This window comes from Scyliorhinus torazame, chromosome 1 (genome assembly GCF_047496885.1).
Source record: "Scyliorhinus torazame isolate Kashiwa2021f chromosome 1, sScyTor2.1, whole genome shotgun sequence".
NCBI classification, from domain to species: Eukaryota; Metazoa; Chordata; class Chondrichthyes; order Carcharhiniformes; family Scyliorhinidae; genus Scyliorhinus; species Scyliorhinus torazame.
In genome coordinates, this window is record NC_092707.1 from 407,337,986 (window position 1) to 407,360,501 (window position 22,516).

General features: G+C 52.8%; 1 protein-coding gene across 1 annotated transcript in view; it reads right to left on the bottom strand.

Annotated features, from left to right (window-relative positions):
• The window catches only part of LOC140428208 (uncharacterized), a 29,672-nt gene extending 16,597 nt beyond the window's left edge, over positions 1 to 13,075 (bottom strand). Inside the window, exon 1 of the mRNA XM_072514403.1 lies at positions 13,041 to 13,075. The gene's annotated coding sequence lies outside the window, so the exon portion shown is untranslated. The remainder of the gene's footprint in view (positions 1 to 13,040) is intronic.
• Positions 13,076 to 22,516: the final 9,441 nt, after the last annotated feature.

Genomic DNA, 22,516 nt, shown 5'->3' on the forward strand with positions numbered 1-22,516 from the left:
TCGAAGGCTTGGTGGGGTTCTATTTAAGTATCTCCACGCATTGCCAAGGTTTGATGAGAAGGAGGTTTCTCATTTCATTTGAGAAGGCAGCTAAACAAATGAAATGGCCAAAGGACATGAGGGTATCACTGATTCAAACAAAGTTTGTAGGTAGAAGATAGAACAGTACAGCACAGAACAGGCCCTTTGGCCCTCGATGTTGTGCCGAGCATGGTCCCAAACCAAGATGGAACTATCCCAATAGAACAGTACAGCACAGAAAAGAGCGAATGAAGTGTTTGCATCACTATCAGAGGAGTTAAAATAGGACTGAGTCAGCACGGCTTTGTCAAAGGGAGGTCATGTCTGACAAATCTGTTAGAGTTAGAACTTTTAATCAGCAGGGAGAGAACCTGAGAACATCTGAGACCCTCAGAAGGTAAGTAAGTGATTTTTACTCATTTTTACTTTTATTACCTGTTCAAATTGTGGGGGAGGGGGGGGGGGGGAGAAACTGAAGTGACATCACAGAAAAGCTGTGACCTGAGTGGCTGGTTCTGAATCTACACTAAATTTAAAAAAATTAAGCATTGGTAATTAATTAAACATAATTACTGAATTATAATTTAGAGGGATATCTAAGCCAGAGATCGGAGAGTACTGTATTTAGCTTTCACATTTATAGTAGAAATCTAGTGCTAGGAAACAGATAGTTAACAGGAACTTTTAAAAAAAAAATTTAACTTTTAATCTGAAAGGGCAGGCAGTCAGTGCAGGAATCCCCTGTGGTTGTCCCCCTCTCGAACAGGTATACCCCTTTGGATACTGTCGGGGCGATAGCCTATCAGGGGAAAACAGCAGCAGCCATAGCAGTGGCACCACGGCTGGCTCTGATGTGGAGAAGGGAGGGTCAAAGCGCAGAAGAGCAATAGTAATAGGGGACTCTATAGTCAGGGGCACAGATAGGCGCTTCTGTGGACGTGAAAGAGACTCCAGGATGGTCTGTTGCCTCCCTGGTGCCAGGGTCCAGGATGTCTCCGAACGGGTAGAGGGCATCCTGAAGGGGGAGGGCAAACAGGCAGAGGTCGTTGTACATATTGGTACTAGCGACATAGGCAGAAAGGGGCATGAGGTCCTGCAGCAGGAGTTCAGGGAGCTAGGCAGAAAGTTAAAAGACAGGACCTCTAGGGTTGTAATCTCGGGATTACTCCCTGTGCCACGTGCCAGTGAGGCTAGAAATAGGAAGATAGAGCAGCTAAACACGTGGCTAAACAGCTGGTGTAGGAGGGAGGGTCTCCGTTATCTGGACCACTGGAAGCTCTTCCGGGGCAGATGTGACCTGTATAAGAAGGACGGGTTGCATCTAAACTGGAGAGACATAAATATCCTGGCCGCGAGGTTTGCTAGTGTCACACGGGAGTGTTTAAACTAGTATGGCAGGGGGTGGGCACGGGAGCAATAGGTCAGAACGTGAGAGCATTGAGGGAGAACTAGGGAATAGGGACAGTGTAGCTCTGAGGCAGAGCAGAGAGGGAGAAGTTGCTGAACACAGCGGGTCTGGTGGCCTGAAGTGCATATGTTTTAATGCAAGAAGTATTACGGGTAAGGCAGATGAACTTAGAGCTTGGATTAGTACTTGAAACTATGATGTTGTTGCCATTACAGAGACCTGGTTGAGGGAAGGGCAGGATTGGCAGCTAAACGTTCCAGGATTTAGATGTTTCAGGCGGGATAGAGAGGGATGTAAAAGGGGTGGCGGAGTTGCGCTACTGGTTAGGGAGGATATCACAGCTGTACTGCGGGAGGACACATCAGAGGGCAGTGAGGCTATATGGGTAGAGATCAGAAATAAGAAGGGTGCAGTCACAATGTTGAGGGTTTACTACAGGCCTCCCAACAGCCAGCGGGAGATAGAGGAGCAGATAGGTAGACAGATTTTGGAAAAAAGTAAAAACAACAGGGTTGTGGTGATGGGAGGCTTCAACTTCCCCAATATTGACTGGGACTCGATTAGTGCCAGGGGCTTAGACGGGGCAGAGTTTGTAAGGAGCATCCAGGAGGGCTTCTTAAAACAATATGTAGACAGTCCAACTAGGGAAGGGGCGGTACTGGACCTGGTATTGGGGAATGAGCCCGGCCAGGTGGTAGAAGTTTCAGTAGGGGAACATTTCGGGAACAGTGACCACAATTCAGTAAGTTTTAAAGTGCTGGTGGACAAGGATAAGAATGGTCCTAGGGTGAATGTGCTAAATTGGGGAAGGCTAATTATAACAATATTAGGCGGGAACTGAAGAACCTAGATTGGGGGTGGATGTTTGAGGGCAAATCAACATTGACATGTGGGAGGCTTTCAAGTGTCAGTTGAAAGGAATTCAGGGCCGGCATGTTCCTGTGAGGAAGAAGGATAAATACGGCAATTTTCGAGAACCTTGGATAACGAGAGATATTGTAGGCCTCGTCAAAAAGAAAAAGGAGGCATTTGTCAGGGCTAAAAGGCTGGGAACAGACAAAGCCTGTGTGGAATATAAGGAAAGTAGGAAGGAACTTAAGCAAGGAGCCAGGAGGGCTAGAAGGGGTCACGAAAAGTTATTGGCAAATAGGATTAAGGAAATTCCCAAGGCTTTTTACACGTACATAAAAATCAAGAGGGTAGCCAGGGAAAGGGTTGGCCCACTGAAGGATAGGCAAGGGAATCTATGTGTGGAGCCAGAGGAAATGGGCGAGGTACCAAATGAATACTTTGCATCAGTATTCACCAAAGAGAAGGAATTGGTAGATGTTGAGTCTGGAGAAGGGTGTGTAGATAGCCTGGGTCACATTGAGATCCAAAAAGACGAGGTGTTGGGCGTCTTGAAAAATATTAAGGTAGATATGTCCCCAGGGCCTGATGGGATCTACCCCAGAATACTGAAGGAGGCTGGAGAGGAAATTGCTGAGGCCTTGACAGAAGTCTTTGGATCCTCACTGTCTTCAGGTGATGTCCCGAAGGACTGGAGAATAGCCAATGTTGTTCCTCTGTTTAAGAAGGATAATCCAGGGAACTACAGGTCGGTGAGCCTTACTTCAGTGGTAGGGAAATTACTGGAGAGAATTCTTCGAGACAGGATCTACTCCCATTTGGAAGCAAATGGACGTTTTAGTGAGAGGTAGCATGGTTTTGTGAAGGGGAGGTCGTGTCTCACTAACTTGATAGAGTTTTGCGAGGAGGTCACAAAGATGATTGATGCAGGTAGGGCAGTGGATGTTGTCTGTATGGACTTCAGTAAGGCCTTTGATAAGGTCCCTCATGGAAGACTAGTACAAAAGGTGAAGTCACACGGGATCGGGGGTGAGCTGGCAAGGTGGATACAGAACTGGCTAGGTCACAGAAGGCAGAGAGTAGCAATGGAAGGATGCTTTTCTAATTGGAGGGCAGTGACCAGTGGTGTTCCACAGGGAACAGTGCTGGGACATTTGCTGTTTGTAGTATATATAAATGATTTGGAGGAAAATGTAACTGGTCTGATTAGTAAGTTTGCAGACGGCACAACGGTTAGTGGAATTGCGGATAGCGATGAGGACTGTCAGAGGATACAGCAGGATTTAGATTGTTTGGAGACTTGGGTGGAGAGTTGGCAGATGGAGTTTAATCCGGACAAATGTGAGGTAATGCATTTTGGGAGGTCTAATGGTAGGGAATATACAGTGAATGGTAGAACCCTCAAGAGTATTGAAAGTCAGAGAGATCTAGGTGTACAGGTCCACAGGTCACTGAAAGGGGCAACACCGGTGGAGAAGGTTGTCAAGAAGGCATACGGCATGCTTGCCTTCATTGGCAGGGGCATTGAGTATAAGAATTGGCAAGTCATGTTGCAGCTGTATAGATCCTTAGTTAGGCCACACTTGGAGTATAGTGTTCAATTCTGGTCGCCACACTACCAGAAGGATGTGGAGGCTTTAGAGTGTACAGAAGAGATTTACCAGGAACGTTGCCTGGAATGGAGGGCGTTAGCTATGAGGAGCGGTTGAATAAACTCGGTTTGTTCTCACTGGAACGACGGAGGTTGAGGGGCGACCTGATAGAGGTCTACAAAATTATGAGGGGCATAGACAGAGTGGATAGTCAGAGGCTTTCCCCAGGGTAGAGGGGTCAATTACTAGGGGCATAGGTTTAAGGTGAGAGGGGCAAGGTTTAGAGTAGATGTACGATGCAAGTTTTTTTACACAGAGGGTATTGGGTGCCTGGAACTCGTTGCCGGAGAAGGTGTTGGAAGCAGGGATGATAGTGACATTTAAGGGGCATCTTGACAAATACATGAATAGGATGGGAATAGAGGGATACGGACCCAGGAAGTGTAGAAGATTGTAGTTTAGTCGGGCAGCATGGTCGGCACGGGCTTGGATGGCCGAAGGGCCTGTTCCTGTGCTGTACATTTCTTTGTTCTTTGTTGTTCTTTGTTCTTTGAGGTGGGAACAAGGAAGTTAGACAAAGGAGAACCAGTGGACGTGATTTGTTTAGATTTCCAGAAGGCCTTTGACAGGGTGCCGCATAGGAGATTGTTAAATAAGCTAAGAGCCCATGGTGTTCAGGGTAAGATACTGGCATGGATAGAGGATTGGCTGACTGGCAGAAGGGAGAGAGTGGGGTTAAAGGGACTTTTTTCAGGATGGCAGCTGGTGACTAGCGGTGTGCCCCAGGGGTCATTGCTGGAACCACAACTTTTCACAATATACATTAATGATCTTGAAGAAGGAACTGAAGGCACTGTTGCTAAGTTTGCAGATGAGGAAAAGATCTGTAGAGGGTCAGGTAGTATTGAGGAAGCAAGGGGGCTGCAGAAGGATTTGGACAAGCTCGGAGAGTGGGCAATGAAGTGGCAAATGAAATACAACGTGCAAAAGTGTGAGGTTATGCACTTTGGAAGGAGGAATTTAGGCATAGACTATTTTCTAAATGGGGAAATGCTTCGGAAATCAGAAAGGGACTTGGGAGTCCTTGTTCACGATTCTCCTAAGGTTAACGTGCAGGTTCAGTCGGCAGTTAAGAAGGCAAATGCAATATTAGCATTCTTGTCAATAGGGCTAGAATACAAGACCAGGGGAGCACTTCTGAGTCTGTATAAGGCTCTGGCCAGACCCCATTTGGAGTATTGTGAGCAGTTTTGGGCCCCTAATCTAAGGAAGGATGGGCTGGCCTTGGAAAGGGTCCAGAGGAGGTTCACAAGAATTATCCCTGGAATAAAGTGCTTGTCATATGAGGAACGGTTGAGGACTCTGGATCTGTACTCGTTGGAGTTTAGCAGGATGAGGGGGGATCTTATTGAAACGTACAGGATACTGCGAGGCCTGGATTGAGTGGATGTGGAGAGGATGTTTCCACTTGTAGGAAAAACTAGAACCAGAGGACACCATCTCAGACTAAAGGGATGATCCTTTGAAACAGAGATGAGGAGGAATTTCTTCAGCCAGAGGGTGGTGAATCGGTGGAACTCTTTGCTGCAGGATGCTGTGGAGGCTAAATCACTGAGTGTCTTTAAGACAGAGATAGATAGGTTCTTGATTAATAAGGGGATCAGGGGTTATGGGGAGAAGGCAGGAGAATGGGGATGAGAAACATATCAGCCATGATTGAATGGCGGAGCCGTCTCGATGGGCCGAGTGGCCTAATTCTGCTCCTATGTCTTATGGTCTTATAACTTCGAGTAAGCCTATTTCCCAGAGACTGCAACCACAGCATGCAGACTCATCTCAGACCTACCCCTTTAATCACTGTTTATTTTATTCCTCACCGACCCTTACTTGGTGTTTGTCTTGTGTGTGTCTGGGCAAAGGGTGGGACAGGATCTTGGGATTTGGTGGTTTTGTGGATGGTTATTGTGGTGTTGGGTGCTCTGGTGCACAGATGAGCCAACACAGTTGTATGTGGTACAACTCTATTTTATTTTAACTCTTATAATACAGTTTGTTCTGGATACTCTGCACGTGCTGTCTCCCTGAGTGTGTTTGGTAACCGATCTGTCCTGGTCCTCCTCTGCAGCTAATACTGACCACCGGGGGTCGTGTCTGTGCTTTTATATCTTTCTGTCATTGGTTGTGGTGTTGTGTGTTCTGATTTGTCTGTTGGTGTGTCTATCATGATGTGTGTGTTTGAATATCATGACATCCCTCCTTTTTACAAAGATATGTGCCTACGTGGTTATAAATATAATTGTGTCGTGAGTGCATCTAAGAGTGTGTGTGTGTGTTGTGTACAGCGTGTGTATATGACGTAACTATTTACATGAGGTGATGTCGGGTGCGTCACACTAACAAGGTTGTACCATAACAAAACTTGGATGCGAGAGAAAAAAAAACTTGAACATTGGTCTGGTCAGACGATATCTGGAACAATAAACAACAACAGGTTATAATACAGAAGTGTTTGACTTTTTGAACGTATGAACAGCGTTATAAGTCCAGTCTAATGGGTGACCGCCTCAAGAATGGGCTGGTCCTCAAGCCGGTTCAGCTGTGGAGATTTGGGGTCACACTGGTTCACCTTGGACTGTTGGAGGTGATGCTGTTGCCGAAGTCTCTACTTTACCATTTGTTGTACTTCGTGCAGTGCTTGGTTTTTTTATTTGTGCAAATATAACATTCAACATCTTTGTTAGTGGTGCCTTGGCTGTGGTTTGGTTCTGGTGGCGATGGAAGGGGCATGATCCGTGGCATCTCCACGAAGTCATCCTTGGGAACCAGTGGAGGATCCGGCGTGTGCGTACGGTTCAGTTGCGAGCGTGGAAGGCGGCGCAAAGCTCGCTGATTGCGCCTACGCACCAATCCATCCGCCCTGCATGCCAGGAACAAGGTGGAGTCTTTTTCTTTTTATGTTTGTGGTGGACGGCATCTTGTAGCCGATGGGTCGTTGCCATCGAAGTAGCACCATCACTAATATCATGCAAGGCGATGACTGTGCCAGATGTGGAAGTTGGCCGAGACCGTGCACGCTGGTTCCGGCCACCTGCTGTGCCGGAAGGGTGACTCCGCAGAGAAACGTCGAAGCATGTCGCCTTGGAGAGAGAATTGTTGCTCGCATCAACGTCTGGCGATGGCGCGAATTGGTGTGTCCATCTTGGACCGCCGGTGCTGGTTGCCACTGCCGACCCAGTGGGACTGCCACGCGATCCATTCCCTGTCGCCGTGGCATCCGCCGTCACCCTGAGCGTGCCATCAACGAGGCCGCGACACCGCCTGTCCGGAGCAAGGTCTGGCGTGCGCAAATCAGAGTCGGCGCTTGGCTGCTCCCCATCTGGAGTCCGGTCTGCCTTCCGTCGATGCCCCCCGTCCGGAGTCCCAACAGGTTCACTGGAGGCAGCCGAGATTCCCTGAAGCTGCACTTCTGGAGTCGGAACATGCAGGAATGCACCAACCAGTGGAGAGGGTCGAGCCATCGAGGGTGGAAGCGGTGCGCCGCCACCGCAGTCGTCAGTGGTCCCACCGTGATCGTCGAGTGCCTCGGTACGCACTAGGCGAGGTCTGTCACCTTGCACCTTTTGCATGGGAAGTGGGATGCTGTCGTCACTCGTCTCACATCCCGTGGATAGATCCTCATTAGCAGCTTGCTGTTCACTAGGGTTGGGTAAATTGTCAGAGTTTTCATCTGGTGGTGCACACCATGTCGGTGGACTGTCATTGTCTTGCCGTTGTCCTTCATTTGGGCTTTTCTTCTTTGGAATTTTAAATCTTCCCCCAGACATTGCAGAACCTTGTTTATTACCACCAAATTCTCCCATATGTATGGTCTCGAATATAGGATCCAATGTTTCTATCGACATTGTACTATTTTCCAAAGAACATTCCGTTTCACTTTTCTTCTCAGGTACCTCATATGTATCTTTGTCTAATGTACATGCCTTCATGGTCTCTGGGTCTGATTTTGCTGGGACTGGCTTGGTCACAGTCTCTCTTTTACTGTTCTCAATTGCCCACATTATACTCCCCATACATAACTGCTTAATCACTGGGGTTAGTGTGGTACAATGGATAATCGGGTCGACCTTATCTGCATCTTCACCATTAGTGGAAAGCACACTTGGTTCACTTGAAACTGCTGTGGGTTTTAAATTCGTTATCTGGCTACTCGATGTCGGTGTCCTCAGGATTCTTGCTCCAATGTTCTGCTCAATAATCAGTGGAGTGTGTATAGGTTCAATGCAATTAATGTTCCCCTCAAGGTTTGAAGAGTCATTACTGACTAACTGCTGGTCTCCGAAGTTGGGATTTTGCGGCGTTGTGTTGAAGGGAGACATTTGTCCCTGCTGTAGATATGATTCAGGTTGTGTTATTTCCATTACCTGAGGATCAATGTCTTGTCCATTTTTTCGATCCGTACTAAAACACTGGCAATTCTCAGTATGCTCCTTGCAAGTTAAACATTCAATTAATTTTGTTAGCAAATCCTCAGCATCCTTCTGTGGCCGTGCAGCATTATTAATCTCTGTTCGGCTATAATGATCCTGAAGGTCAGCGCATAAACCTTTTTTTTTTCGGGCTTGGACGAGGCGATTCCTTTGGCTTGTCTTCAGTTGGGCTTGAACAGTCTTCAGCGCTGTGCCCTTCATTGTAGCATGAGAGACTGTCATGGTCATGCTGCTGTGTAGTGGAGCATGGTAGGCTGTTATAGCCTTCTTGCTGTTCACGTGAGCATGGCAGACTTGCATCGTCTGCCGCTGGTTGGTCAGGAGAGGTTGCTAGACCCTCATGGTCTTGTTCCTGCAAGGACTGCACATTGGAGTCTTGCGTTGCTTCTATCGTGGAGGCTGTCCACGAGCTCTCTGTGGAGGCTTGTGACACTGGAGTCACTTCTTGTTCGTGCAACGACTGCGCTCTGGAGTCTTGCGTTGCTTCTATCGTGGAGGCTGTCCACGAGCTCTCTGTGGAGGCTTGTGACACTGGAGTCACTTCTTGTTCGTGCAAGGACTGCGCTCTGGAGTCTTGCGTTGCTTCTATCGTGGAGGCTGTCCACGAGCTCTCTGTGGAGGCTTGTGACACTGGAGTCACTTCTTGTCCGTGCAAGGACTGCGCTCTGGAGTCTTGCATTTCTGCAATTGTGGAGTCTGTCCACGAGCTTGCTGTGGAAGCTTGTGACACTGGAGTCACTTCTGGTTCATGCGAGGACTGCACTCTGGAGTCTTGCATGTCTTCTTTCATAGAGTCGGGAACGTTGAGCGGGACGTGGACCACGCTCTGTGTGGCAGCAGGGCGCTCTCCGTGTGCTTGCACCGCTCCCTGTCTGTTAATGTCAGGCTGCAGCATCATCCGGTACTGATAAGTTGGAACGTCATATCTGCTGGATTGAAGATCCTCAAATCCGAAAAATGAATCCGCATCTGCGTCGGATTCAATGTGGGGGCCGCCAATGTGCAACACGAAAGGTTCGTCCGAGTCATAGTCGTATCATTGGGCTCGCGAGGTCCGGAAACACTGTAAAGATCGTCATCGAAGTATTCGAGGTCGGAATCATCGGCTTGTGCGTAGGTAACTGCTTGTCGGAGGGTTCTTCGGAGGTCAAATTCATCTTCTGGGTCAATTTGCGGCAATGTGCTGTCATTCCAGGTGAGGGAAGGTTGTTTTACAGCTTTAACAGATTTTTGTTTTTTTGATTTGGGACGTTTCCCTTTTAAATTGGATTTGGGACATTTCCCCTTTACATTGGTGCAGTCTGGGGCCTCTGACATCCTGACGCTCGGTATGTAGCACGTAGGAAGCGACTGCGCATGCTCAAATCGCTGTTCCTTTACCGATGGCCGTTTTCTTGACTGCGCATGCGCAGCATCTCGCGCATGCGCAAACGAAACTTCCGGTTCTGCGCACTGCTCGCGCAACTGTGCTAGCGTGATACCTTTAGCAAGATGGCCGCCGACCTCGACCCAGCCCTCTCTCAGGCCCGGGATTTCGGCCTCTGGGAATTCGGGCTCCGGGATCCCAGCCACGAGGTGAGTACTGCAGCTTTTCTTACCTTTATGTGCCGATTGGATTGCGTTTTCTTCACAGTACTTGGAGAATTTGTCCAGGACTGCCTGGTAATCATACCTTTGCTGCCTCCTGAAGAACCTGAACCTTGTGAATATTTCTCTTGCCCTTGCACCGGCGATGGTGAGGAGAAATTCAATTTTTTCGCTATCATCCAGGTCTTGGAGTTCAGCTGCCACCAGGAACAATTCGAACCATTGCCGGAATCGCCGCCAGTTTTCGCGGAGATCGCCGTAGCACTGGAGCGCCTGCGGAACCGGGAGCTCTATCATTTTGCTTGGGCACTGCTGGTTGTCTCTGTACACTGAGTTATGCCGGCAGGTATCGATCCACTCCTGTACCATGTGGTGTTGGGTGCTCTGGTGCACAGATGAGCCAACACAGTTGTATGTGGTACAACTCTATTTTATTTTAACTCTTATAATACAGTTTGTTCTGGATACTCTGCACGTGCTGTCTCCCTGAGTGTGTTTGGTAACCGATCTGTCCTGGTCCTCCTCTGCAGCTAATACTGACCACCGGGGGTCGTGTCTGTGCTTTTATATCTTTCTGTCATTGGTTGTGGTGTTGTGTGTTCTGATTTGTCTGTTGGTGTGTCTATCATGATGTGTGTGTTTGAATATCATGACAGTTATCTTGGTATTTCCTTATATGCTCATCTTTTCTCCTTTTTATGAATAAATAGTGGTGACGATGTTCTGATCACCGGAACCACCAAAAAGGAGCAGCAGAACTCTCTGAGGCAGGCCTCCACCTGAAAGGGGCAAGATTGTTTTTCATGCAAAAGTGGTCACGTACGGTAACGTACTTAGGACACTAGGTCAGGAAGGATGGCTTTCACCCAGTGGAGGAGAAGGTACCGGCCACGGACCATCAAACAGGCCCTCATGCCCGAGAACCCAACCGAACTACAGTTGCGCCTCGGACTCATAAATTATTACAGGAAATCCATCCTGTAATTTGACAACCGTCGGAGCACCGCTGTACGCAGAACTAAAAACCCACCAGGACTGGGCATGGAGGGCACCGCAAGAAGGGGCGTTTGCCAAGGTGAAGCAACAATTGCCGTGCTCATGGCTGCTGATGCACTACGACCTTCCAGGTCAGTCTTGATCACGTGCTACCTCCCCATGTGGAATTGGGGCAGTGTTATCCCACCAGTTGGATAACTGGACAGAGAGGCCCATTGCCGACACATTGAGGCCTTTGGCCGATGCAGAGTGTAGATACGCTCAGATCAAGGAGGACGGGCTGGATGTCATTTTTGTGGTGAAGAAATTCCACCAATATGTTTATGGGCAGCGTTTAACGATCATAATGGACCACAAGCTATTGCATGGTTTGTTCGAGCACAGGGCAATTCCACCGATAGCATCAGTCCAGATCCAGCATTGCTGCTACTATTAGCAGCAAGACCGCAGGAAACTAAAAAAAGGTTGTGAATGTAGCCCAGTCCATCACGCAAACCAGCCTCCCATCCATTGACTCTGTCTATAATTACCGCTGCCTCAGAAAGACAGCCAGCACAATTAAGGACCCCACACACCCCGGACATACTCTCTTCCACCTTCTTCCGTCAGGAAAAAGATACCAAAGTTTGAGGTCACGTACCAACCGACTCAAGAACAGCTTCTTCCCTGCTGCCATCAGACTTTTGAATGGACCTACCTCGTATTAAGTTGATCTTTTCTCTACACCTTGCTATAACTGTAACATTATATTCTGCAGTCTCTCCTCCCTTCCCTATGTACGGTATGCATTGTTTGTACAGCATGCAAGAATCAATATTTTTCACTGTATACTAATACATGTGACAATAATATATCAAATCAAATCAAAGACTAAACAAGTTAGGATAAAATTCATTGGAGTTTAGAAGAGTGAGAGGGGATCTCATAGAAACTTAAAGGATCGAACAGGATTAGACAGGGTAGATTCAGAAAGAATGTTCCCGATGGTGGGGAGTCCTGAGTTCGGGCTCATAGTTTGAGGGTAAAGGGTAAACCTTTCAGGACTGAGATGAGGAGAAATTTCTTCACCCAGAGAGTGGTGAATCTGTGGAATTCACTACCACAGAAAGTTGTTGAGGCCAGAACGTTGCGTAATTTCAAGAGGGAATTAGATTTTGCTCTTGGGGGCGAAATGGATCAAGGGATATGGGGGAAAGCGGGATCAGGGTATTGAATTTGATGATCAGCCATGACCATAATGAATGGCGGAGCAGGCTCGAAGGGCTGAATGGCCTCCTCCTGCTTCTATTTTCTGTGTTTCTATGTAACCTTCTTTCCCCAGCTCCTGGATTCTGGTGTTTGGCACTGCCTGCATCATCCCTCCCCTCCCAGGGATGGACACTGTCTCGGGGTGGGGGGTGCTTTCAACAGCAGAGGCAGGGGAGCAGCTTCCTTTCCACCCCCTTCTCGCTCTGGGTGCCTCACTCAGGCTATTCGACCAGGGAAAGCTGCAGGAAGGCTGCAGACAAAGCTGAGCCAGATTGCCGAGAGACATCCCCGGGTGGCGAGCCTATCACTGGTGAAAGATCAGTCAGTGAGCCAGAAATGGACCTTCCACCTCCCGAGGTGCCTGCTTCTCGCCGGCGCGCCTTCGCTGCAGCGGGATTCTCCCTTCCCGCCACTGGCCAATGGGGGGCACTGCGCACGGGGATCTCGCCGGCGGAGAATTCACCTCCTCATTGAGCCTCTCAGCAGGGAGGCTGTGCCAGTGTCCCAGAGTGAATGGGAGGGAGATGGGAAGGTGGTACATCTCCAGCCCGCACCCCCCCCCCCTGCCTCACTGCACAGTGTTGTCTCCAAGCCCACCTATGGGTTTGGGGGGGGGGTTCCGGGGCTGGGAGAGGGGCAGGAGGGGGGATGAAGGCATCAAATTCCATCCAGATGTTTCTCCCTGAGAGTGAACCTCACAAACTGCATTGTCCACATTCCTCAATCTGACTGTGAATAAAAGTCACTCTGTCCCTCACAGCGACACAACCTCACACAGGCAGCAGCAACTGCTCAATGCCACCTTTTGCTCTTTAACTCTTTCTATTCTCTCTCGGTGTGTGAAGTACTCACCTCTGCGCTGTTCAGTAGCTGTCCTGTCCTGTCCTGTCCCAGTTGCTGTGAAGCTGTTTCAGTTCTCGTTACTGTATTTATAATGAAATGTAACCAATCACAGCAATAGCTGTTGTTCGATGCTGAACAGGAAATTATTTTTTGAGGGAGCCTCATTAAACAAACAGGCAGCCGCTGTGATACACTAACTGTCCACAGGGTGTCACTGCTCCCTATAGTCTCAGCAAGACCTCCAGGTGTGAACTGCTCACAAACAGGACTGACGAGTGGGAGGGAGCAGCTCACTGTCAACTCAGAAAACACTTAAAAACTCTCCAAAATTGTACCACTTGCGGGGCTGGGGGAATAGCGGGAAGTGACTTGGTGCCACGTCCGTGGATTCGGGGTGTCTCTCCCTCGGGATCGGGGTGTCTCTCCCTCGGGATTGGGGTGTCCCTCCCTCGGGATCGGAGTGTCTCCCTCGGGATCGGGGTGTCCCTCCCTCGGGATCGGGGTGTCTCTCCCTCGGGATCGGGGAGTCTCTCCCTCGGGGTCGGGGAGTCTCTCCCTCGGGACAAGGGTGTCTCTCCTTCGGGATCGGGGTGTCTCTCCCTCGGGGTCGGGGTGTCTCTCCCTCGGGTTCGTGGAGTCTCTCCCTCGGGATCGGGGTGTCTCTCCCTCGGGGTCGGGGTGTCTCTCCCTCGGGATCGGGGAGTCTCTCCCTCGGGATCGGGGTGTCCCTCCCTCGGGATCGGGGTGTCTCTCCCTCGGGATCGGGGTGTCTCTCCCTCGGGATCGGGGAGTCTCTCCCTCGGTGTCGGCGTGTCTCTCCCTCGGGGTCGGCGTGTCTCTCCATCGGGATCAGGGAGTCGCTCCCTCGGGACAAGGGTGTCTCTCCCTCGGGATCGGGGAGTCTCTCCCTCGGGGTCGGCGTGTCTTTCCCTCGGGATCGGCGTGTCTCTCCCTCGGGATCGGGGTGTCTCTCCCTCGGGATCGGTGTGTCTCTCCATCGGGATCAGGGAGTCGCTCCCTCGGGACAAGGGTGTCTCTCCCTCGGGATCGGGGAGTCTCTCCCTCGGGATCGGGGTGTCTCTCCCTCGGGGTCGGGGAGTCTCTCCCTCGGGATCGGGGAGTCTCTCCCTCGTGATCGGGGTGTCTCTCCCTCGGGATCGGGGAGTCTCTCCCTCGGGATCGAGGCGTCTCTCCCTCGGGATCGGGGAGTCTCTCCCTCGGGATCGGGGAGTCTCTCCCTCGGGATCAGGGTGTCTCCCTCGGGATCGGGGTGTCTCTCCCTCAGGTTCAGGGAGTCGCTCCCTCGGGACAAGGGTGTCTCTCCCTCGGGATCGGGGAGTCTCTCCCTCGGGACCGGGGTGTTCCCCTCGGGATCGGGGTGTCTCTCCCTCGGGATCGCGGTGTCTCTCCCTCGGGATCGGGGTGTCTCTCCCTCAGGATCAGGGTGTCTCTCCCTTGGGATCGGGGTGTCTCTCCCTTGGGATCGTGGTGTCTCTCCCTTGGGTTCGGGGAGTCTCTCTCTCGGGACCGGGGTGTCTCTCCCTCGGGATCGGGGTGTCTCCCTCGGGATCGGGGTGTTCCCCTCGTGATCGGGGTGTCTCTCCCTCGGGATCAGGGTGCCTCTCCCTCGGGATCGGGGTGTCTCTCCCTCGGGATCAGGGTGTCTCTCCCTCGGGATCAGGGTGTCTCTCCCCCGGGATGGGGGTGTCTCTCCCTCGGGATCGGGGTGTCCTCCTCAGGATGGGGGTGTCTGTCCCTCGGGATCGGGGAGTCTCTCCCTCGGGATCGGGGTGTCTCTCTCTTGGGATCGGGGTGTCTCCCTCGGGATCGGGGTGTCTCTCCCTCGGGATCGGGGTGTCTCTCCTTCGGGATCGGGGTATCCCCTCGGGATCGGGGTGTTTCTCCCTCGGGATCGGGGTGTCTCTCCCTCGGGATCGGGGTGTTTCTCCCTCGGGATCGGGGTGTCTCTCCCTCGGGATCGGGGTGTTTCTCCCTCGGGATCGGGGTGTCTCCAACTCGGGATCGGGGTCTCTCCCTCGGGATCGGGGAGTCTCTCCCTCGGGATCGGGGTGTCTCTTTCTCGGGATCGGGGTGTCTCTCCCTCGGGTTCAGGGAGTCTCTCCCTCGGGATCGGGGAGTCTCACCCTCGGGATCGGGGTCTCTCCCTCGGGATCGTGGTGTCTCCCTCGGGATCAGGGTCTCTCCCTCGGGATCGGGGTGTCTCTCCCTCGGGATCGGGGTGTCTCTCCTTCGGGATCGGGGTATCCCCTCGGGATCGGGGTGTTTCTCCCTCGGGATCGGGGTGTTTCTCCCTCGGGATCGGGGTGTCTCCAACTCGGGATCGGGATCTCTCCCTCGGGATCGGGGAGTCTCTCCCTCGGGATCGGGGTGTCTCTTTCTCGGGATCGGGGTGTCTCTCCCTCGGGTTCAGGGAGTCTCTCCCTCGGGATCGGGGAGTCTCACCCTCGGGATCGGGGTCTCTCCCTCGGGATCGTGGTGTCTCCCTCTGGATCGGGGTCTCTCCCTCGGGATCGGGGTGTCTCTCTCTCGGGATCGGGGTGTCTCGCCCTCGGGATCGGGGTGTCTCGCCCTCGGGATCGGGGTGTCTCTCCCTCGGGATCAGGGTGCCCCCCCTCGGGGTCGGGGTGTCTCTCCCTCGGGATCGGGGTGTCTCTCCTTCGGGATCGGGGAGTCTCTCCCTCGGGATCGGGGTGTCTCTTTCTCGGGATGGGGGTGTCTGTCCCTCGGGATCGGGGTCTCTCCCTCGGGTTCGGGGTGTCTCTCACTCGGGATCGGGGTGTCTCTTTCTCGGGATCGTGGTGTCTCTCCCTCGGGATCGGGGTGTCTCTCCTTCGGGATCGGGGTGTCTCTTTCTCGGGATGGGGGTGTCTGTCCCTCGGGATCGGGGTCTCTCCCTCGGGTTCGGGGTATCTCACTCGGGATCGGGGTGTCTCTCCCTCGGGATCGGGGTGTCTCTTTCTCGGGATCGGGGTGTCTCTCCCTCGGGATCGGGGTCTCTCCCTCGGGATCGGGGTGTCTCTCCTTCGGGATCGGGGTGTCTCTCCCTCGGGATCGGGGTGTCTCTCTCTCGGGATCGGGATGTCTCTCCCTCGGGATCGGGGTGTCTCTCCCTCGGGATCGGGATGTCTCTCCCTCGGGCTCAGGGTGTCTCTCCCTCGGGATCGGGATGTTCCCCCCCTGGATCGGGGTGTCTCTCCCTCGGGATTGGGGAATTCCACTCGGGATCGGAGTGTCTCTCCCTCAGGATCAGGGTGTCCCTCCCTCGGGAATGGGGAGTCTTGCCCTCGGGTTCGGGGTGTCTCACTCTGGATCGGGGAGTCTCTCCCTCGGGATCGGGGTGTCTCCCTCGGGATCGGGGTGTCTCTCCCTCAGGATCGGGGTGTCCCTCCCTCGGGAATGGGGAGTCTTGCCCTCGGGTTCGGGGTGTCTCACTCGGGATCGGGGAGTCTCTCCCTCGGGATCGGGGTGTCTCCCTCGGGATCGGGGTGTTCCCCTCGTGATCGGGGTGTCTCCCTCGTGATCGGGGTGTTCCCCCCGTGATCGGGGTGTCTCACCTCGGGATCGGGGTGTCTCTCTCTGGGGATCGGGGTGTCTCTCTCTCGGGATCGGGGAGTCTCTCCCTCGGGATCGTGGTTTCGGAGTCGGTCCACCTGTAGTTGTAGGTGGAGAGCTCGATACTCCACCTCAAGGTTTTATCGTTCTTGATCTTGCCCCGCTGTGTGTTATTAAACATGAAGGTTACCAACCGTTGGTCAGTGAGGAGAGTGAATCTCCTGCCGGCCAGGTAATGCCTCTAATGCCGCACAGCTTCAACGATGGCTTGGGCCTCTTTTTCGACAGAGAAGTGTCGAATTTTGGAGGCATGAAGGGTGCGGGAGAAGAATGCCACGGGCCTGCCTGCCTGACTGAGCGTGGCGGCTAGGGCGACGTCGGATGCCTCGCTCTCCACTTGAAAAGCTAACGTCTTGTCGACTGCATGCATCGCGGCCTTGGCGATGTCGGCTCTAATATGGTTGAAGGCATGTTGAGCCTCGGCCATCAGGGGGAAAAGGGTGGACTGAATGAGTGGGCGGGCCTTGTCCGCGTAGTTTGGGACCCACTGGGAATAGTAAGAAAAGAACCCCAGGCAGCGTTTGAGGACCTTGGGGCAGTGGGGGAGGGGGAGCTCCATGAGGGGGCGCATGCGGTCGGGATCGGGCCCCAGAACTCCGTTCTGGACCACATAGCCGAGGATGGCTCGGCGGTTTGTGCTGAACACGCACTTCTCCGTGTTGTAGGTGAGGTTTAGGAGAGTGGCGGTGTGGGGAAATTTGGCAAGGTTGGCATCGTGGTCCTGCTGATCATGGCCACAGATGGTGACATTGTCCAGGTACAGGAAAGTGGTCCGCAGCCCGTACCGGTCAACCATTTGGTCCATCTCCCTTTGGAAGACCGGGACCCCGTTGGTGACGCCAAAGGGAACACTGAGAAAATGGTAGAGGCGGCCCTCTGCCTCGAAGGCAGTGTATGGGCGGTCCGCCTTACGGATGGGGGTAGGCGGATTTTAGGTCTACAGTTGAGAAGACCCGGTACTGTGCAATCTGATTGATCATATCAGATATGTGTGGGAGGGGGTACGCGTCGAGCTGCGTGTACCTATTGATGGTCTGGCTGTAGTCCACGACCATTCGGTGTTCCTCCCCAGTTTTCACTACTACCACTTGGGCTCTCCAGGGGCTGTTGCTGGCCTCGATGATGCCTTCCCGAAGCAGCCGCTGGACCTCGGATCTGGTGAAGGTCCTATCCTGGGTGATGTACTGTCTGCTCCTGGTGGCGACAAGTTTGCAATCCGGGGTTAGGTTTGAGAATAGGGAAGGTGGGTCGACCTTTAGGGTCGCGAGGCCGCACACGGTAAGGGGTGGTAGGGGCCCGCCGAATTTCAGTGTTAGGCTCTGGAGGGTGCACTGGAAGTTCAAGCCGAGTAGTAGGGCAGCGCAGAGGTTAGGGAGGACGTAGAGGCTGCAGATAGCGAAACCCATTCCCTCCTGGCAGTTCAAACTCCTCATCCAGATCCTCCAAACACGGAAAGCTCCCATCGATAAACAGCTCCCTCAGCCTCTAAATCCCCGCTCTCTGCCACCTCCGAAATCCTCCATCCAGCTTCCCCAGAGCAAACCGGTGGTTCCCACCAATTGGAGCCCACACCGACACTCCCTCCACTCCAAATGTTTCCGCCACTGCCCCCAAACTCTCAGAGCTGCCACCACCACCACCACCCGGCTTGTGGAGTACCGAGCCGGCAAGAACGGCAGACGTTCCGTTACCAATGCCCCTAAATTGTGCCCCGACATGATACCGCCTCCACCCGCTCCCACACCGACCTCTCCCCCCACTACCCACTTCCTAATTGCCCTTGAGGGGATAGTTAAGAGCCAACCACATTGCTGTGGGTCTGGAATCACATGTAGGCCAGACCAGTTAAGAATGGCAGATTTCCTTCCCGGAAGGACATTGGTGAAGCAGATGGTGTTTTACGACAATGGACTATGTTTCCTGGTCATCATTAGACTTTTGACTCCAGGGGCGTCATTCTCCGACCCCCCCCGCCGGGTCGGAGAATCGCCGGGGGCTGCCGTGAATCCCGCCCCCGCCGGTTGCCGAAGTCTCCGGCACCAGAGATTCGGCAGGGACAGGAATCACGCCGCGCCGGTTGGCGGGCCCCCCCGCTCGATTCTCCGGCCCGGATGGGCCGAAGTCCCGCCAATAAATTGCCTGTTCCGCCGGCGTAAATTAAAGTACCTATTTACCGGCGGGACAAGGTGGCGTGGGCGGGCTCCGGGGCCCGGGGGGGGGGGCGCGGGGTGATCTGACCCCGGGGGGTGCCCCCACGGTGGCCTGGCCTGCGATCGGGGCCCACCGATCCGCGGGCGGGCCTGTGCCGTGGGGGCACTCTTTCCCTTCCGCCTCCGCCACGGTCTCCACCATGGCGGAGGCGGAAGAGACTCTCCCCACTGCACATGCGTGGGAAACTGTCAGCGGCCGCTGACGCTCCCGCGCATGCGCCGCCCAGGGATGTCATTTCCGCGCCAGCTGGCGGGGCAACAAAGGCCGTTTCCGCCAGCTGGCGGGGGGGGAAATCCCTCCGCCGCCGGCCTAGCCCCTCAATGTTGGGGCTCGGCCCCCAAAGGTGTGGAGCATTCCGCACCTTTGGGGTGGCGCGATGCCCGTCTGATTGGCGCCGTTTTGGGCACCAGTCGGCGGACATCGCGCCGTTTGGGGAGAATTTCGCCCCAGATTCTTATTGAATTCAAATTTCACCCTCTACAATGTCTATCACCATTCGATCCCGGGTGGCAGAGCATTACCCTGGGTTTCTGGTTTACCAGTCCAGTGACAATACCATGGTGCCACTCCCTCCCCTGCATCCATCTTTGTCTCTGTATTTACATTGTGCATATATCGTGTGGCCCCTGTTTTTTATGTATGGAATGATGTGACTGCACTGTACACAGAACAATACTTTTCACTGTGCCTCAGTACACATGACAATAAATCAAATCCAATCCAAATATGAGTAGAACCTAAACCCCAAAAAGGGTTAATCATCTTGCTGGGAGTGGACTATTGACCCCAAACAATCAGGGAAGGATAGAAGAGCTGAAACGTCGGCAAATCTCAGAACTGTAAAAATGATGGAATAATAATAATAATTGGATTTCAACATCCCCGGTGTTAATTGTATAAGACAAAGTGTGAAAGGCTTAGATGGAGCGTATCTCTTAAGAAGCACTTAGAGGAACATTTGAAATATCATACGATACAAGGCTCCCAATCAATTGCTGGAAAACAGGATTAGAAAACAATTGCACTGGCGATTGAACCCCTGGCTATGGCACTGAGAGAGTCGAGGAACTGGAGGGGGTTGGTGCGGGGTGGGGAGGAGCATAGGGTGTCGCTTTATGCGGACGAACTGCTGCTGTATGTGGCGGACCCGGTGGGAGGAATGCCAGAGGTAATGAGGATCCTTAGGGAATTCGGGAACTTTTTGGGGTACAAGCTCAATATGGGGAAGAGCGAGCTGTTCGTAGTTCAGCTAGGGGACCAGGAGAGGGGGATTGGCGAGCTCCCACTAAAGAGGGCGGAGAGGAACTTCAGATATTTTGGGGCCCAGGTGGCCAGGAGCTGGGGGGCCCTGCATAGGCTTAACTTTACAAGGCTGGTGGAGCAAATGGAGGAGGAGTTCAAGAGGTGGGACGCGTTGCCGCTGTCCCTGGCGGGTAGGGTGCAGTCAATCAAAATGACGGTGCTCCCAAGGTTTTTGTTCCTGTTCCAGTGCCTCCCCGTGTTTATCCCGAAGGCTTTTTTCAGGCGGGTTAACAGGAGTATAACGGGGTTTGTGTGGGCGCGAGGGACTCCGAGGGTGAGAAGGGTGTTCCTGGAGCGGAGTAGAGATAGGGGGGGTGCTGGCGCTGCCCAACCTCTGTGGGTACTACTGAGCCGCCAATGCGACGATGGTGCGCAAGTGGGTGATGGAAGGGGAGGGGGCTGCATGGAAGAGGCTGGAGATGGCGTCCTGTGTGTGTATGAGTCTGGGGGCGCTGGCAACGGCGCCGCTGCCGCTCCCTCCAAGGAGATATACCACGAGCCCGGTGGTGGTGGCGGCCCTCAAAATTTGGGGGCAGTGGAGGCGGCATAGGGGGGAAGTTGGGGCCTCGGCGTGGACCCCATTACGGAGGAACCACCGGTTCGCCCCAGGAAGAACTGGTGGAGGGTTTTCGGGGTGGCACAGGGCAGGGATACGAAAGTTGGGGGACCTGTTTGTGGACGGGAGGTTCGCGAGCTTGGGTGAGCTGGAGGAGAAGTACGGGCTCCCCCGGGGAACACCATCAGGTACTTACAGGTAAGGGCGTTTGCCAGATGGCAGGTGATGGAATTCCCACGGCTACTGCCACACACATTACAGGACAGGGTGCTCTCGGGGGGGTGGGTGGGAGTGGGGAAGATCTCGGAAACTTACCAGGTGATGCAGGAGGAGAAGGAGGCCTCGGTGGTGGAGTTGAAAGGTAAGTGGGAGGAGGAGTTGGGAGAGGAGATCGAGGAGGGGAGATCTTCGTGCGCGAGGCTCAGCCTCATACAGTTTAAGGTGCTGCACAGGGCACACATGACCGGGACAAGGATGAGCCAGTTCTTTGGGGGTGAGGACAGGTGTGTTAGGTGCTCAGGGAGCCCAGCAAATCACACCCATATGTTCTGGGCATGCCCAGCGCTGGAGGAATTTTGGAAGGGCGTAGCGAGGACGGTGTCGGGGGTGGTAGGATCCAGGGTCAGACCGGGCTGGGGGCTCGCAATATTTGGGGTGGCAGAGGAGCCGGGAGTGCAGGAGGCGAAGGAGGCCGGAATTCTGACCTTTGCGTCCCTGGTAGCCCGGCGAAGGAGTCTCCTTCAGTGGAAAGATGCGAGGCCCCCAAGCGTGGAATCCTGGAACAGTGATATGGCGGGGTTTATTAAATTGGAGAGGGTGAAATTCGCCTTGAGAGGGTCGGTACAAGGATTCTTTTGGCAGTGGGAACCGTTCTTAGACTTCCTTGCAGAACGATAGACATTGGTCAATGGCAGCAGCAGCTCGGGGGGCGGGGTGGGGGGGGGGTTTACTTTATTTTTGTTTATGTTATTTACACTGGAGGGTCTGAGGGGGTGTATACACCTGTGGTGTTAAGTCGGGGTGTTAATGTAAATTTATTATTTAGGTACGGGGGGGGAGGGGTTTGGGGAGTTGCTTTTTTAGATTGTGTTTTGTACTTAACCCTGTTGGGTTCTTTTTTCTTTCTCATTTTGTTATTGATATTTTATGAAAACCTTTAATAAAAATTATTTAAAAAAAAAAGAATAGGGAAGAAATAAAGGGATACAGACCAAGTAAGAGCAGAGGTTCTTTTTAGTACGGCATTGTGACCGGCACAGGCTTGGAGGGCTGAAGGGCCAGTTCCTGTGCTGTACTTTTTGTTGCTCTTTGTTAAGAAGGGAAATGAAGCAGGCAGGAGTTAATCATTTGCAGTTGTTGGTTATGATCTCTCTGAACTTGCTCACTTTTAGGTTTAATGTAATGCTTAGAAATATTCAGTTGCCCAATCAGAATTTTACAAAGGCATGCCAGACTGCGAGCTTTTCGTCAGTCCTGGACTTTGCCAGCACAGGGAGGTGACCAACTGTGAGACAGAATCTTGTTAATAATAAGCAAGCTATTCAGTGTTGAACGTTCTCAAGGACAGTCATGTTTTTAGCAGTTTTTGGGTGCAGAGTTGGAACCTGCTGTGTAGACTCCCCCGTCTGTGGTGATATGTCCTGCAACAGCTGCACAATTCATGTGTGAGATTCTGACTCTGTGATCAGCTATACCCTTCCTGTGTTGTGTGAGTAGCATGTTCCGAGAAACTCTATCTATTCCGGGAAACCACGTTGTAAAGAACAAAGAACAATACAGCACA